The sequence below is a fragment of the Dermacentor silvarum genome, chromosome 9, assembly GCF_013339745.2.
Source record: "Dermacentor silvarum isolate Dsil-2018 chromosome 9, BIME_Dsil_1.4, whole genome shotgun sequence".
In the NCBI taxonomy this organism is placed as follows: Eukaryota; Metazoa; Arthropoda; class Arachnida; order Ixodida; family Ixodidae; genus Dermacentor; species Dermacentor silvarum.
The window spans coordinates 159,604,741-159,621,719 of record NC_051162.1 but is presented as its reverse complement, the minus strand read 5'-3'; positions in this window follow the sequence as shown (position 1 = coordinate 159,621,719).

The window sequence follows — 16,979 nt, the reverse complement described above, 5'->3', positions numbered from 1 at the left end:
GGTTGAGGTGTAACGCGGAACCCCTAGACGTGTTCTCAACATCTGTGCCTGGGCACTTTCCAGCATACGGAAACATGACGGTCTCATATTTGGTACAACTGGTACACTGTACAGAATGTAGCCGGAGTAAAGAGCCTGGTACAGCCGGATTAGCCAATGCTCAGGCGGGCCCCGCTCCATACCGGCCAGAAAACGAAAGTCGTTGTTGTTGTTGGTGTTGACCTGAGTGGTTGTGGGGCATACCCACAGCGGGGGATTGGCCACGAATCGGATGGTTATATTCGGTGTATAAAAACAAGGGAATTAACGAAAGTCTTAAGCAAGTCCAGTTAACATCTTTAACATTGTGGCATGCTTCGACCATGAAACTCCGCTTTCAATGACAACGCTGATGTATCTGTGGTGGGCGACATATGAAATGACATTGTCGTCGATAGTAATTGGATACGGACACATAAGCTTCCGTGTGAACAGACTTTTCTGTGGCGCAGTTGTCTGTGACCACTTGCAGTCCTTGGCACTGCCAGGTATGAGACACGAAAGACGAAGCTCGCTGCAAGTTTGCATGAATTTGTCGGTCGCGTGACTGCGGACGCTATATGCATATGTCATCAGCGTAGGTACTGATGCATACTATATTAGGGATTACTTTGGCAAGGCCAATAAGGACAGCATTGGGAAGGGTCGGGCAGAGCACTCCTCCTTGAGGCACTGTACGGACAACAATGTGTCTTACCACTTCCCTGTCAATCATGGATATGCAGACTGAGCGACCATCTGGGTAATTTACTATCCAATTGTAGAGACAGCCGCCAATTCCAAAATTACTGAGGGCTTTCATGGCTTCCCCATTGAGGTAGTTTCTTTAAACGTCATTATGACCTACCAATGAAACATGTACTAATTTTCTCACCTTTTATGCTGCCCTTTGGTGCATTTTATACTGGTGGTATCAGTTGCAAGAGATTTGCATGGATAATATTCTGAACGATTCTGAATCATGTCGATTACAAAATTAAGCTTTTCTAGCGGATTTTATCTAACGTATGTTTTTTTTTCAGTCCACTGCAAGAAAACAAAACAAAATTAAGCTTTTCTAGCGGATTTTATCTAACGTATGTTTTTTTTTCAGTCCACTGCAAGAAAAAAAATCGGCTTGCGCGAAATTCGTATTGTATTCGATATATAATATATATTCTTGGTTAATGCACCACTGCGTGCACGTGCAATAAGAGGAAGAAGACGATTCTCGCAATCTAGCTGGCCTCGACCACCGCACTGACCTCTCGGTTTCAGAAAACCTCTCCTTCACGGTTTTCCTTCGACCAGAGTCACAGGTCCCATGGACACAGAGCCGAACATCAAAGCGGGACGCACCAAAACGCCTGCAGACATATTTTCTGGAGCACAGAGCTCTGCATTACTGACACCAACAGTATTGAGAAGCCCCCGACAACACCATGGAGGCCAGCCCATCGTCACAGTGGCTTCACCAAAGAGAGAAGCCAGTGCACTCGCCGTTTACAAACCTCGCCAGTGGCTAGCCCTGCTAGAAAAAGACCACGAACAATCGAGCCCCGAGCCACGGTCCAAAACCGCCGAGATCACATCGCATGCGCCGTACGGTCGTACAAATGCTACGTTCGGCAACGACTGGAACACACAGGCTTCGAGGTCACCTAGCAAGGCCTGGCGTTTGACGGGACCAGCTGCAGCACCTCCTGCCAAACCTTTTGTTAGTGTGCGGAGTCGAGACAGTGGCTCACAGAGCCCGCCGAAGAGCAAACGGGGAAGAAGCCCCGGAAGTGTAACACCCACGCAGCCCCAGTCTCGCCTGTGGTTGACGCCAGAGAGAAGCAGGCCGGTGAGCCCAGAGATAGCCGGAAGCCCTCCCAGAATCAAGGTCCTGGTCGCTTCAACCGCCGCGTCACCGAAGCCAAAACGCTACGACGGGTTCCCGGGAGTGCCGACGTACATAGGCGCTCCGGAAGTTATCGTTTTCACACCTAGACGGTCGCCCAGGGGTGCTGCGACACCAATGTCGAGAGCGGATGCTGTACCCGACCAGGGTGGAGAGCAAGCTCCAGCCGAGTCGTCGCGTCCGAGGCGACAGTCAGCCGTCGACGAAGCCGCGTTGATCGACAACCGGGGACGACCAACTTTCGTGCAAATGTGGGCGATCTGCAGCGTAACCGTTGCGACGCTCAGCCTTCCATTCGGACTGCTAATACTGACATACTTTTTCACTGGCAGCAGCATCCAAAGCGGAGCACATTCAACGAAGAGCATGCCAACATCGTTGCGTTCCAGTAGCGCCCCGTCTTTTGTGACCACCACGGACCCTTTCTTAGGAGTCCCCGCGAGCTGCTTGAGACCGGTGCGCCTGAGTGCCACCGTCACGATGGTCTCAACCAACTACTCGTCCATGGGCTTGCAACGATCTCAGCACGAGATCTTCTGCGTCTTAAACATCTCCCGTCTGGTACGCGCCAACTACATGACGCTCATCGACATGCCACTCGACTACTGCACCTCCATTGTCTACTGGTCGCTGGCTGTCGGCGCTTCAGGTGTCGTGCACAGCCGCGTCGAGAATTTCGACCACACCGACGTCGGCCTCTACCACTGGAGGAACCAGCTGTCCAAGCTTCGCTTTCAGGACACCAAGATAATGGTGGCCGTGGGTGGGTATGCGGAGGAGAGCGCGTATTTCACCAGGCTGGGCCGCGACCCCGGTGCCCTGGCACGCTTCGTCTCCAGCCTCATGTATATCGTGCAAAACAGCTCCGCGAACGGCGTTGTCATCCACTGGGCGGAGCCAGAGCCCGGGTGCGGGCGACCAGATGACAAAACCACCTTGTCCCTTTTGGTCGACGCCATTCGGCGCGCGTATCGCGTCTCTGGCGCTATCATTGGCGGCGGTAAGATCGCCGTTGTGCTCCCGGGAGGCGCGACAATGAACAGTATCCTGACGAAGCTGGTGGCTGACCGCGTTGAGTGGCTTTTCCTGCAAGCGCACCTAGCAGACATGACACAATCAAATCTGAACGCCCACCCCTGCTTCGGCTGGTTTGGCTCAATCGTACCTTTAATTCGGTCACTAAGTGGCAGCGCTGTGTCTATAGACAAGATCTGCACAGGCTACAGCCTCGCCCCTGTCCTGGCCGAGGGCCGGTTTTCCCCATCACAAATAACCGTTAGCGGGCTTTCCAACGCCATCGCCCCCGACACCGGCCGACGCGGTACCACGTCTATGTCAGATGTCTGCGGAAGCGTGATGAACCCACTTTGCAAAGGATTTGGTGACGGCAATTGTTTGATGATCTTCAAACGCAATCAGCTAGGCAATGCATCTTCCCAGGCGCCAATCTACGTGTTCGAAGGGCACAAGTCACTCCATGACTCGTTGACGAAAGGCCTTACCCATACGAAAGTATGCGCTGTCCTTTATGACCTGGAAGCAGACAACTTCCGGACGGCCTGCCCATCTCTGAACGTTGGTATTTTCGCGAGTCTGAGGCATTTCGTCAACATCGCGGAAAACCCAAGCAGTCTCAGCGATCTCGAGCGGAGCCCACTCTGTCCGTAGACAATAGCGTCGAAGCATTTAGTCACCCATATGGGACAATATATGTGGATTAACTTTTGTGATCAGCTGTGGTGGCCGTAGACTCTTTCAAAGAGCACGCGCTGCTCTTGGCAAGTTACTCTTTCACAGCGCGATTTCTTTTCTCTGCTGGTGTGGATACTGCTGCTTTGTGCTTTGCCTTTTTTTATCTGACTCCTTGTTTTTTTTTTCACACGGGAATGATCACGTTGCGAACGTGTATTGTAGCGATAGTTTTACTAAAATCATGATTGTATGCGAGGTAGCCTGGTGCATGTGGAAGCTTCGTCTAGGTATTTCTTCCAAAGTGTGCAATTAGCTTTTCTTGCATGAGTGGTCAGTTTAGGGCAGCTAGCGTCCAACCGTGTAGCACCATTGTGTACCCGTTCACCGTACAGTATACCGGCTAGATATCTGATTGTAGCAGAGCTGCTTCGGTGGTATTTGTGCCACCTTTTTTATTTTACTTCACTGAAATAAATGCGCTTTTCAATATTTTCTTTTGGCCCGTCTAAAGGCGGTGGTCATACGGACGCTGTTGAGGGCCTGGAATGCGCCGTTCAGGCAGCAGCCTGGACCTGAATAGAGATGGCGCAGCGAACTAAGATTGGGCGCAAGGAAGACACGATGATTCTCCAGTGGAATTGCCGTGGCTTAGGGAACAAGACGGGTGAGCTGAAACAACACATTGATTCACTCGAACAAACCAGACGTGATAGTATTACAAGAAATATAGCAACGACTCAGATTTCGTGGGTATGTAGCGCATGTGGATCCTGAGGAGAGAGGGATGGCAGCATTTGTACGCAATTGTGTAGCGGCAACCCAGCACCTGACGGCACATCGGGGATGCGAACACACCCTCGTGGAGGTGCACAGTCGAGGCATAGGAAACACAGAGGCCGTGTTTATACTGAATATGTATTGTAGACCGACAAGGAAAGGGACAGACATGGCGGGAACGATACAGGACGCAGTAAGCAAGGTAAGCGTGGAAATTCCCGCTGTTATGACGGGAATTTCAACGCCCCTCACACGACGTGGGGATACCGGTTCTGTTCGAAGAGAGGGAGACAACTAGCACATTTGATAGAACAGCACAACTTGGCCCTACTCAACGACGCCGACACCCCTACCTGCATGAGCACGAGCACGACCAGGGACACCACGCCGGACCTCTCGCTCCATGATGGGGACTCTGGATGCCACATGGCGAAACGTGGGAACGAATCGGGTTGGACCGCGACGTAAGCAGGATCGCAATCATAGGTCGTACCCTCAAGGCGAAGACGGGTACGGCGAGGATTACCAATTGGGGATAAGCTGAGGAAGGAGCAAGAAGAAGGATCGAATGAGGAAGAAGGAACCGTAAGACAGACGTACGAGACTTGGGAGAAACAGCAGCTCGCCATTGTAGAAAAATGCAGGCAAGAGATTGCGCCTACTCACCAAACCCCCCGTGCAGACGCCAGACTGGCACACTTGTGAGAAGCGAGAAGCACCCTAACGAAATGCTGGAAAAGGCAGAGACACAACAAGAAGTTACGCAAGAGGATACGGGAAATGAACGACAAGGCGGCAGAGTACGCGGCGGATTTATGCAAAGAAAGCTAGCTCGATCTGTGCGACGGCCTGCAAGGAATCCAAATACAAATTATTGCGATAGCAATTATATGGACACTTCTACCGTATTTCTGCCGTCGCCGTCACCGTGAGGTTCCCTATAGATAAAATCTTCACCGCGCGCCGTATGCCCGAGCGGAAGCGTGCGGGGACGCGCGCTATCACGGACAGCGAACGCACTCAATCACCCACGCGCAAGCAAGGAAGCGGGAAGCCAGCGCCGGAGGGAGCGCGGCGGGGGGGGGGGGGGCACTTCTACTCTGCCAACAACCGCGCTCGTCGCTCGTCCGCACCGTCTCTTATCTCCACACGGCTCTGACCTTTATGCGCCGTGCATTCGCCGCTCAGTTTCCGTTGAAGCGATAGACCGCACGTACCTTCGCCCGCTGCGGCGTATGGGCTCGCTGCCAGCGTTTTGACAGTCGTTGTCTGCAGTCATTCAGTGTGATCTATTCATGTTTGTTTGTGCGTGCTGACACCACGCTTGTTCATTCAGTTAGTAATAGTCGGGCCACATTTTCCAACGCACGCTACACATGCAATGCTGCCCGGATTGGCAGTGCAGCACTACATGTGTGTCCCTTCGCACGCGCTGCCCACGGGAAGCGCTTCTCATCAACACCACCGTTGCACACGCGCCTTCTCGTGGTCATCGAGTCTCTCTTCACGTCGGCCTACTTACGCCGCAGCACACCTGCTTACTTAATCAGCTCATGTTTACTACAATTCATATTGCTACCAAAGCCGCTCACCTTACTTCGTATGGCATTGCTGTGTTGCTATCGCATTCATTGCTTCGCCCTTAGGGCGAAACTGTGACATTTTTTTATTCTAGTGACCTTCCAAGAAGGCGACCTCACTAGATTAAATTTGTAAAAATGAATGTGTTAGGGACAGCGTGTAAGATATGTTGCCTGTCTTTGACGCCCGAGTGTGTGCGGGTATATGTTTTGTAAAAATGCTGTTAATCTGGCGTTGCACATCACTGACGTCGGAGGGTGCGCGGGTGTATAAAGATGAAGTATTCGTTCTAATATAAAATAGTTGCGAGTGCACCGAGTGTCGTGCATTCTTGTGTCTCTCCACTTTATCCTGGTCAGTGCGCTGCTTCACCATTACGGTATGATGATTATTCAACAACTCACCCAACTTTCCACATTGGTCCTGGTTGGTGGTTCAGGCACTCAAAGGCAAAGAACTCCGAAAGGGGAAGAGATGGAATTAATCTGGGTTCCGGCCCACTCCGCAGTGGAGGGCAACAAGTTTGCCCACCAACAGGCCCGAGCGGTGTCACACCGGGCCACAGCCGCGGATAGGGAAGAGGAGAACGCAAAGAGCCAACCGCTGGTCACGCACAAAGACAAAGTGGAGTAATACAGAAACGGGAGACAGAGCCTCTCCGAGCCACACCTCAAGTTAACGAGGGAGCAGCAGACTACATACAGGCAGCTCCAGACAGAGTTGTATACCCACCCCCGAATGCTAAACCGCATGTACCCGAGCCAGTACGGGCAAGAATGCCCCGAGTGTCAGGAGCCAGGTACACTCCAACACATGATAGCAGAATGCAAGTTTAGCCAACAACACCGACCACTCCTCATCAACCCTAACCCCAACATGATCTCCATGAAACCCCTTAGAGAGCGATGGAAGATCTTGCAGTCCAGCCCCGCCCTGGAAGACCAGCTTCGGCTCGTAACCAGGGCCCAGGCGGCGAGAACAGCATATGGATTTCCGTGAAGCGGGAACCACTTCCATCCGGCGCATGCGCTGAAAAGCTCAATAAATAAAGTTTTTCATTCATTCATACATGGCTCGTCAAAACCGTACCTTGTCTGATCGCTTTGATGGTGGGGAAACCATGCAGTGTGACTGTAACTTGCCTCTGCATTTTATAGTGTGTTTAGGCCACTGATCCCCACTAGGGGATGCTGGATGGCGCTTCGCACGCGCGCACGTGAAGCCGCCGGAAGTCGATGCCCTTGTCCCGGAAGCGAGCGCCACGGACAGTCGATTGCTGCTGATGGGATAGTGTCTTTTTTTCGATTTTTTGAGAAATTTCACCGTGTTGTGCAGTGAACTGCACGACCCGACCAGAAATGTCTTCAGGGAAGACATTTCATGCGTAAGTACCCCGAAATTGCCTTCATTTTTGCGCAATTATACGAGGAAGCAGCTTCGCTTTCCTGAGTGAGGCGTGTTAAAGCAGTTTGGCCTTTGTCATGCAGTTTTCCACGCTCGAAGCAGCAAAACTTCCAGCAATAGGTGATTAACCTCAAAAGGGACAAATGGCAGCCAACTACAGGCAGCAGGCTTTGCAGCGACCATTTTACAGAGTCTTGTTTCGACCGCTCGGGTGTAAGAACCCGTCTTCGGGACGATGCCGTCCCAACGCTGTTTGGGACAGCTCAAGGCTATGACATAAATAAACGCACTGTTCTGTTCTGTCATTGTTGTCCGGTTCCATAGGAATGTGTAGTGTTCTTCGGTGGTTTAACATATGCCCACCTCATTATCAGCAGAAAGTGAAGGGTAACTATTATACAGCACTGAAGGGGCTTGTCCTGTATGAGCTATATAGGCAAACATAGTGCTCAGGTTCCAACTTAGCCGTTGTTGTATATCAGCAATTCAACAACTTGCGGTGTCAGTTCCAGTTTGGTCAAGGCTGTTACGATAAGTGGATATATTTTAATCGATCACCATAAAATAGACCTCAATGTCGTTGCGTTTCCTAAATGACTTAGTTTACTGTACATTGTTCTCGGTAAGCCCATTAGAGCTTAATGTGGTACACTTCATCTTTTTGAAGCGAAAGCTTCATTACGTTACCTCGGGGAGCCGTCGGCGACTCAACAGTTTTCACCTTGAGAGCTAGAGGTCAAACAACAAAAGAGCATTAAGGCGCGTTTATAGTCCGACGTTATCGGTACGCGGGCGAGCGTCATCAGTCGCTGTGCGCGTCGGAGCGCATTGGCCGCGCGTCCGGTTACGTTCATTTAAGAGCAGCTCTTTACACTGTTCGCTTTAGAGAAATGGAGTGCTGGCAGTTGTCGATTTTGCGCTGTAAATATCTGCCTTACATTTCCATGTGCACTTTAGGACAGAGAGGGTGGCGTTTGTGAAACCTTTCAACGGTACGCAAATATGAAACGGCATACACTGTCCTGCGAGTGTACGTCATTGTAAACATGTGATGACTAGCCATTTTGTAAAATAAAGAAATATCGCATTGCAAAACCATGCTAGCAAGCGTGAAAGTCACTGGCAGAAAAGCACAATTCAAAAATATGTCACTCTAGTGTGGGAATCTATTTGTCTTAAAACGCGCAATCAGCCAAACTTTCGTTGTGTTTGTGGCTGCTGCATGCTATGTTCTCCTACTCTAAGGACAGTGAGCATGTGATATTTAAGAAATACGCAAAAAATGTGCAATCACGAGGACAGCGGCAGCCCAAAAATACTTCATTTTCTTGCTTAAGAACCGCAGCAGACGCCGGCTTCCGGGACATGCGGGGGAACTTCCGGTAGCCTCACGAGCTCCCGCCGCGGCCGAAGGGGGTGCGCCGTCCAGCCATTTTAGTGGATGTCAGTGGTTTAGGCGCCTAATTGGTTCTGTCGAGTTTCTTTTTTCTGTGTCGAGCGTTGCTATGAAACGATCGGGTCATCACCTTGAAGGAGGGGTGGGGTGGGTATGTCGTTAGCATAAGACTCCTACGGACTTAGCTGCCTGTCGGGGAGCGTGCCGCAAGTGAGAAGACTACTCCGGCTGGCGTTCTTTTGTTTTAATGTGATTAGCACACTTAGCGTACTAACCCCACTTTGGTGTGCTGCTACTTAAGCAGCTATCTAAAATGTCACATGGTTGGACTTGAACCAGGTTCACTCTGCAGTGCAGCCTCATGGTCTACCCAGATAGACTATAGTCGTTTTAAGCATGAAATGCTTTTAGCTCCCGTTGTCAGCGGCCTTGACGTGACCTTGAGCAAGAAACCAGAGCCGTTATCCGGGTACTCGAACGATAACATGCGGGCATCATTGCGAGAACAAAATGATATCATCCGGGCAAGGAGTCACAACATTACAAATGCGGTCTCTGGCCCTCACACCCTTGTACGGGGCCGCATTACACACGCTAGTTACTGCTCAAACAAGTTAGTAAAAAATATTACAGCGAAGCTGCTGAGGCCTAGTTCCCCTGGGTCATGTCCGCGTGTAGAAAAAGAACTATCATCCTCAGCATTCCGGCTCCATATGCGTGGCGATTTCCCGCCATTTGTGTCTTAGGACAGGCGTCAAAAGGATGACTAACATGACTGATAGGTCATGACATCAAAAATGTCGCAGTTTCGCCCGAAAGGCGAAGCATCAATTTCGATAGCAAATTAGTAGAGAGCTATTTGGAGTAGGGATAGTTGTTTTATCGGCTGCATAAACTTGGACACATTCGCTTACTAACTGAATTAACAAGCGTGGTGTCAGCGCACACAAGCAAACATGAATAGATCACACTGAATGACCGTAGACAACGACTGTCAAAACGCTGGTGTAAAGGATGCTTCAAGTAACCTTCCTTCTCAGCCTGGCACAGTGTGTATGCTATCAGTCAATGAAGACCTTGTTTTCAAGTGAATGAAGTGCCTCAAACCTTCCCTTTCTTGTGGTGTTATGGTACTCCTCCCACACTGCTTAAGACGTATAGAAGCGTCCCTGTTGTCCCAAGCATCTTGGAAGATAGCATGGATATTGCCCGTTCACAAATCGGGTGCTGCGAGTGCAGTTACTAACTACCAGCCTATATCTATCTGCTGCATTGAGTCAAAAGTGTTTGAATCAGTATTGCATTCCCTGCTTTCTGTTAGTGCTAAGAACATTTTAATAGACGGACAGCATGGCTTAGTATGCAGACGACTTAAGGATATTAAAGACTGTCAACAGTGTTCGCGACTGCTCTGGCCTCCAAAAAGACATTTTATCACTCTCAAGCTGGTGCAGAAACAATAATGGTATGTACTCTTAAATGCTTCCAAAACTATGGTATTAAGTTACACGCGCAAAACACACCATGTACAATTTTCATACGCCTTTCGGGATGCTCCACTGCCCAGGGTCGTTGAAATCAAATATCTTGATGTGTACTTCAACAAAACACTAAGCTTCTGTTCACACATTAAATATGCACAACGTGCCCTTCACGCTCTTGGAATTGTATGTCGTATATTGCATGATGACCACTCACCTGTTCTGTTTCTGAAATCGTATGCTGCTGTGTGCCTTCCACTACTAGAGTATGTCTCTGTAGATTGAGGTAGAACGTGCAAATCTAATTCTGACCTCACTGAATGCATCCAGAATAAATTGATATCTGTCTTCATGCACCACTTTTGCCATTCTGGCGACCATAGCCCAGCACTCTCAAATGTACCTCAACTACCACCTCTAGCCTCTCTTAAACCTCACCCCTTCGATTAATAAAGTTGTTAGTCACTCATCCAAGACTTATTCAATCATGCCTTTTCGTTCCTGTATAACGTGGTCCATGGCCTTATACTTTCCCAAAGCTTCGCAATTTTTCGTGCTGCGACAGCATACCAGGTAACATTCCGCATTCTCTGCCTGGCCTTGTTCCATTAGATACTGTCCTACATATGGCTCGACTCCAAAAAACATAAGAATTGTGCCTGCATTGACATATTTCAGGGTTCATTTCCTATGTATTGTATATATGTAGATAATCATGTTGTATGATTAACTGCAGTTTACGATTCATTGTTTTCTTTTTCCTTATATGTTTCTCTATCTAGCATTGCTTTGTCTTCCACATTTGTGTTCTCTACATTCTGTCTCGCATATTGCTTTTTAAGTGCACCAGTCAGAGGCCCTCTAGCTGTTTCTGGGCCCTATAATAAACATTTGATTGATTGGTTATTGTTACTGTAATATGAAATTGATCTTTAATATGTACTAGTATATTAGTTTAGTTCAGTAGCTTTTGTGCAATATTATTATAGTGTGACAGTTTTTTAAAGCATCCATTAGGTGTGATAAAATGCTGTTTGCTTGATCATATGCATTGTGCCATTAATTTATTCTGGGGTTTAATAATGGTTGGCGGCCATGTCCAGTGTTGTGCAATAAAATAATATGGCACAGCAATTGTTACATGCCTCACAAAACAAATTGAACGTCTTTCTCAATCAAAACATCATTGTACGCTGAAAACAATAAACAAACTGGTATTTCTTTTTTTTGTGGCGACTTGAAGTGTATAAATTTTAAAAATAACCTGTTTACATATATTTTATTTCATATTATGCAAATGAGCTGCCCCATACATTTGAATAAGTGCTTCAAGAGTACGAATAAGTGCTTCAAGGCCTCCCGATGCGGTGTTGATGCTTAAAAACAACCTAGAAAAATTTAATGTTCCATGGGAAAGATTAGAAAGAAACAAGAATCAGGAGGCAAGCTACGAAACTGGTAAATTTTGGCTGTTCTAATTGTCTCTTTGTGAACGCCACAAGTGTTTCAATTTTTTGCTGATTTTCTCAGAACCCACTTACGTGTTTCATTCATGCACCAACAAGCATAATTATATCTATACTACAGATTTTTCACTGATACTTTGCGTAGTTCCTACGTAGTTCTTAGGTAATTCTTACATAGTTGTCTGTGAAACGAGCTACAAAAAAAAAAGAAATAAAAGAGAGAGATCGTACGAGAGCTCAGTGATCTTGCAGGCGACAACGCGAACGCAATCGCTGATGTCGATGGCTTGTGCAGTTATGTTACTTCAAGGAAACCGTTGCGGCAGGCGTACATTCATTAATGAAACGTGTTTTTTTATATCTAAAATAGCATTCAGATCACTAACTTATTGTTTCAAGCTCAGTTTACAGAAGGCTGTTTTAGGCCGCATTTGGACGGTCAAGCAACAGTGCACCGCAGCCGAGGACCGAGTGCCGGCACGCGTCAGAGCTATTCTCTTGTGGTTGCGCGCCCTTTTCCTCCAGCCGCCGCGAAGCGACGCGTTCGCTTGTCGGCGCGCGCTGAAGCGTGCCGACGCATGCCTGTGGTTGGGGCTTAACGACGCGCGCTACTCTGGCGCCATGCCGCAGCCATCGTCGCCGTGGTCTGTCTTGCGCGGCACAACGCTTTTCTTGTCACGCTCCGCCATACCCTCCTCCTCCGCTTTCGGCCTCATGATATCGCTGTACCCTCCACCTTCCTCCTCGCCCTCGTCGTCTTTCATCGCCCACCGCGCTCCGCGTTCGCTCTCATTTCTCGACGCAGGAAAGGGAGCCTGAACTGCGCTGTAAACATTTCTGGTTACGCCACCGAAGCAAACATGCTGAAATTATTTGGCTCAATCAAGACAACGAATTCGTAAGCTGCCCAAAGGCGAGGTACCCTTTTGAATGACTGGAGGTGTTCAAGGGGAATGATGGAAGGGGTCCGCGGGGCTTTATTTTTTGCTGGTCTTAAGATCATACCAAGAAACGTGCAATGAAGCCAGAAAGATTGCGGGGTTAAATTGGTTACGTTTAGTTGGAATGCTGAAATAGTAAAGAAAAGGACAATGAAAATGGATGAAAAGTTATCTGCTCCATGCGTTAGCTCAGGAATTGGTGCTTCAGCGCAAAAACGCGCCGCTTTTGAACGACAGTGCTACTACCGGTGCATCCGGCAGTATGATCCTTAGGAACACTCACCACTTAACTGCATCGGGCTGTCTACCTGTAGATTGTACTAAAAGTCTTGGTATCGCTTTTATTAAAGGAGGAACGAAAAATATACAACTTGAAAGTGATTTGCCAGGCTCAATAGCCAAGAGCATTCGATTCGTATTCAGAATTTTGAATAACTAAATTGCCTAATTATTTTGCTAATTAAATTAATTAATTTTGCCTAATTAAAGGACAAAGCGTGACTTAATGATGTGTATAGCGAGCCAATAGGGCTACAGAATGTTCCGCAAGGAACCTAGAGTTACATGGCGTTAGAACACTGACCACGTGCATGGCTACTACGCGTACGCAGCCAAGTTCAAGTCCTGCCTGGGCTCTGCGATATGCCTGGGCTCCTGGTGCGAAGCGGAGGAGGCCATAACCTGCACCTCGCGGATACCCTGGTTCGAGAGCAAGTGCCAGTGCTGTGACTGGTGCCTCCTGCGGACGCTCGGTGGGTGCTCTGACGTCACAACATGCCAGAATAAAGAGCGCCAATGAACGTGCAGCTGCCGCCGCCTTGTAGCGGCCCGTGTTGACAGAACTTCCCTTACGCATAATAGAGAGGTTGAGCTCGATCGTCCGTACATGCACCAATCTTCAGGAAATTCCGCGTTATAGTGCAGACGTGTTTTCCGGTAGCAAGTATGGTAGCGACATCTTTTAATGACTTGTCAAACAAGAATGCGTTAGAAACGTTTTTTCTGTTACGTGGGCGTTCTCGTCGCCGGAAAACGAAAACGAACTGCATGTTGACGATTACGTCACTGCCGGCGCCTTACACGAGTAGCTGAGTAGCATGAGATAGGTCGTGCAATAACAGCCCCGTATACTATCTGGTTAAAATTTGCTCTACCAGATGGCGCCACGAAGATTTCCAGCAATCCGTTATTCCATAAAGGTCAATATGTTAGACGCATCAGCTAAAACTCTGACACGACTTTTTAGCTTGTCCGTAAACGGTTTAACGTTTACGAAGGGCCGGAACATCGGAGACAGGGACGGCAGCAGCCATAGTCTTAGTATTGGTTGTGCTGACTGCGTGGCGGCAGTAGCGCTGGTAACGCCATATTGTGCCGCTTTCTTCAACCGTCACGCATAAGAAACGCTTGTATGTTGCGCCATTGTTCGGACAGAGAGGGAATTAACAAATCATGCTTACTCTAATCATTGCTGCTATCGACGCCTTTGCAGCAGCAGATGGTAGAACATGGTCGTTGCAGTTGCAATTCGGTGTGCCCTTGTCGACGTCAGTGTCACAAGCCGTCGCCATTAGCGCTGATGTGATGTAGTAAAACCGGATTTGCTGAAGCAGGCTAGGCGACGATTTGTCGCCGCCCCGTTCTTTTTAAGGGAATGCCCATAAAGATAATCATAATGATTCTCGCCCCACTGCTTCTTGATCAAAGCGCGGGTTTGTCATATTACAAGCAGAACAAACTTCTTAACACAGTCGTTGTTCAACTCGCTAAGTACTACTACTACCGAGATGCTTTGCGGCAGCGGTGGCGTATAGTCAACCTCGGTCTGCCCGCGAAATCTGACGTCGGGATTTGTACATTCATCGGCAGTGAGGCCGGCGGAGAGCTCTCCGTGTGGCGAACGTAATTCGGGTTGCTGAAGTTCCTTCTTGTCTCCTTTTCGTGCAGCGTGTATCAATACAGACCATGACCGGGGAAGCTTCCACTACTGCCGAACCATTTGCAAGCACCTGTGAATTCGTCGCCAGACCCGTGCGAAGACAAACGTGTCTGTGGCTTCGACTCCACAGACTGCTCCATACGATTAACTTGGATGTGCGTGTACATTGTTTTTTCCATCGTCCACGATGCACGACGAAAACTATTTTTTTTCGGGGAGGGTTTTTGGGGTACATAATAAATATAGATAAAACGCTTTATTGACGACAGTGTGTTTCACTGGCTCTAAATAGCCTATATGCATGCTACTCTGCAGGTGTTTCGCTGCATCACAGAAAGCTGCATGCATTAATTTGGTGTCCCTTTTTGTTCATGTTTTCTTACACATATGCCTTGGGGCATATCTCCCGATTCAAAGGAATAATAAAAGATTCGGCATCACAGTATGCTGCCACGGAAAAAAGAAGACGCTCGATAGCCATAGTGTTGAAGGATGGGACAGTCGCAGCCGTCTGTCGCGTAGGCTGATCAAAGCATTCGCATCGTCTGACCGAGGCAGGGCTGAAGTTCAAATAAGCAAAAGTGTGATAAGTAAACCTGGGCAGATAGATGTATGCCAGTGAAATACACTCCTACATTGTAGGCTGTAAAGCTGTATAAGAGGGTTCTTACACCCTTTGGAAGTCCTCCGGAGTCTGTTTTGCGACTGCCCTAAATCTATACCTGTGGCGCACCGACGGGGGGGGGGGTTCGGGGATTGTAACCCCCCCCCCCCCCCTTTTTGTTTAACCCCTTTTCTTTTCTTGCACCTTTGAGTACTGGAACTAAGATGTAAGACGCGCAATCGTCTGCACATCGCAAAAAGCGCATTTTTTGACAATTTCCCGTGAAGAAATTGAAATTAGTGCTGTTTAGATGGTATTGGCAAACCAAGGCAAACTGTCACAACCGCGGTCAAAACGCTGGCATGAGCAAGCGCGCCAGCAGCAGCAGCGAAAGTTCATGTGGTCTATTGCTTCAAGGGAAACTGAGCGGCGAAAGCACAACGCACACAAAGGCAGGAGCCGTGTTGCAGATCGCTTTCAAGATACGGTGCGCGCGACCGCCCGGCGCCGCGCAAAATACAAGTTTCTCGCAGAGCAGAAGCCGCAACCCCTCCCTCTCGCCCTGCCTTCCCGCTGTCCTCCTTTCGCGCGGGAGATTGAGTCGCCCGTTCCCCTTGCGCCCGGTCGCAAGATACACATTTGGTGCCGCAGCTAAACGTCGCCTCCTCTTCCTCCCGTCCCCCCACGGCCTTTCGTGCGACGGAAGAAGTGTCGTTTGCTCTCCGCCGTGCGTTCGCTGCCCATGAAAGCGCGCATCCCTCGCGCGCTTTCACTCGCACATGCAGCATACGGCCAATGAGAGTGTTTTTCTACATGCGGACGCGAACATCGAAGACTGACCCTTAACACTTTCGCTGCAAAACATCATCGTAGGCTGAAAACAATAAACAAACTAGTATTTGTAATTTTTAACGCGATAGCTTTAAGGGCCCCAGCCTCCCCATGTCGCAGAGCGGCCGCCGCCGAAATTTCGTCGCTTTTTCGCTCCATGGAGGTTGGCCTTTAGAGGCGAAGCTTAAGTGTCCTCCAATTATGATGGTGTTTCGCTGTGGTTTGGTGCTAGGCAACATTGAGGAGAATGTTGAAAACCGAGCCTTTCGAAATTTTGGATACGCGCGCGCCTCGGGGCAACAGCAAAGAAGTAATAAAATAATATGAAAAGGTCCTAGGGCCTTCACATTTTGATATAAGACGTCTTATATTGCCCCCGGAAAAACGTTTTCCCAGCAATGCATTTGTGTTTAAAAGTGAAGGGGCCCGTTTACGCCATCGCGTTCCGCTTAAATTCGAAGCTTAAGCGTCCTCCAATTTGAACAGTGGAGTTGTTTAAGCCGGCGGTTAGTCCGTGATTCGCGAACAGAAAATGTGAACTAGCGTAGCTGAGCCGTGAATGAACTGGCGAAGCTGAGCCTGGATAAGTCTAGCTAAGCCGCTTAATATATCGGCTATCCCCGTTTGTTCTCTGATCCACACCGCTCTCTTCCTGTCTCTTAACGTTAATCCTAAAATTTGTCGTTCCGTCGCTCTATGTGCGGTCCTTAACTAGTTCTCAAGCTTCTTTGTTAACCTCCAAGTTTCTGCCCCATATGTTAGCACCGGTAGAATGCAATGATTGTACACTTTTCTTTTCAACGACAGTGGTAAGCTCCCAGTCAGGATTTGGCAATGCCTTCCGTGTGCACTCCAACCCGTATGCACTCCAACCCATGCTGGGGATGACTTGGTAATGCTAAGCACTACCAAGTCATCCCCAGCATTTTCCGGAATTGATTTATTA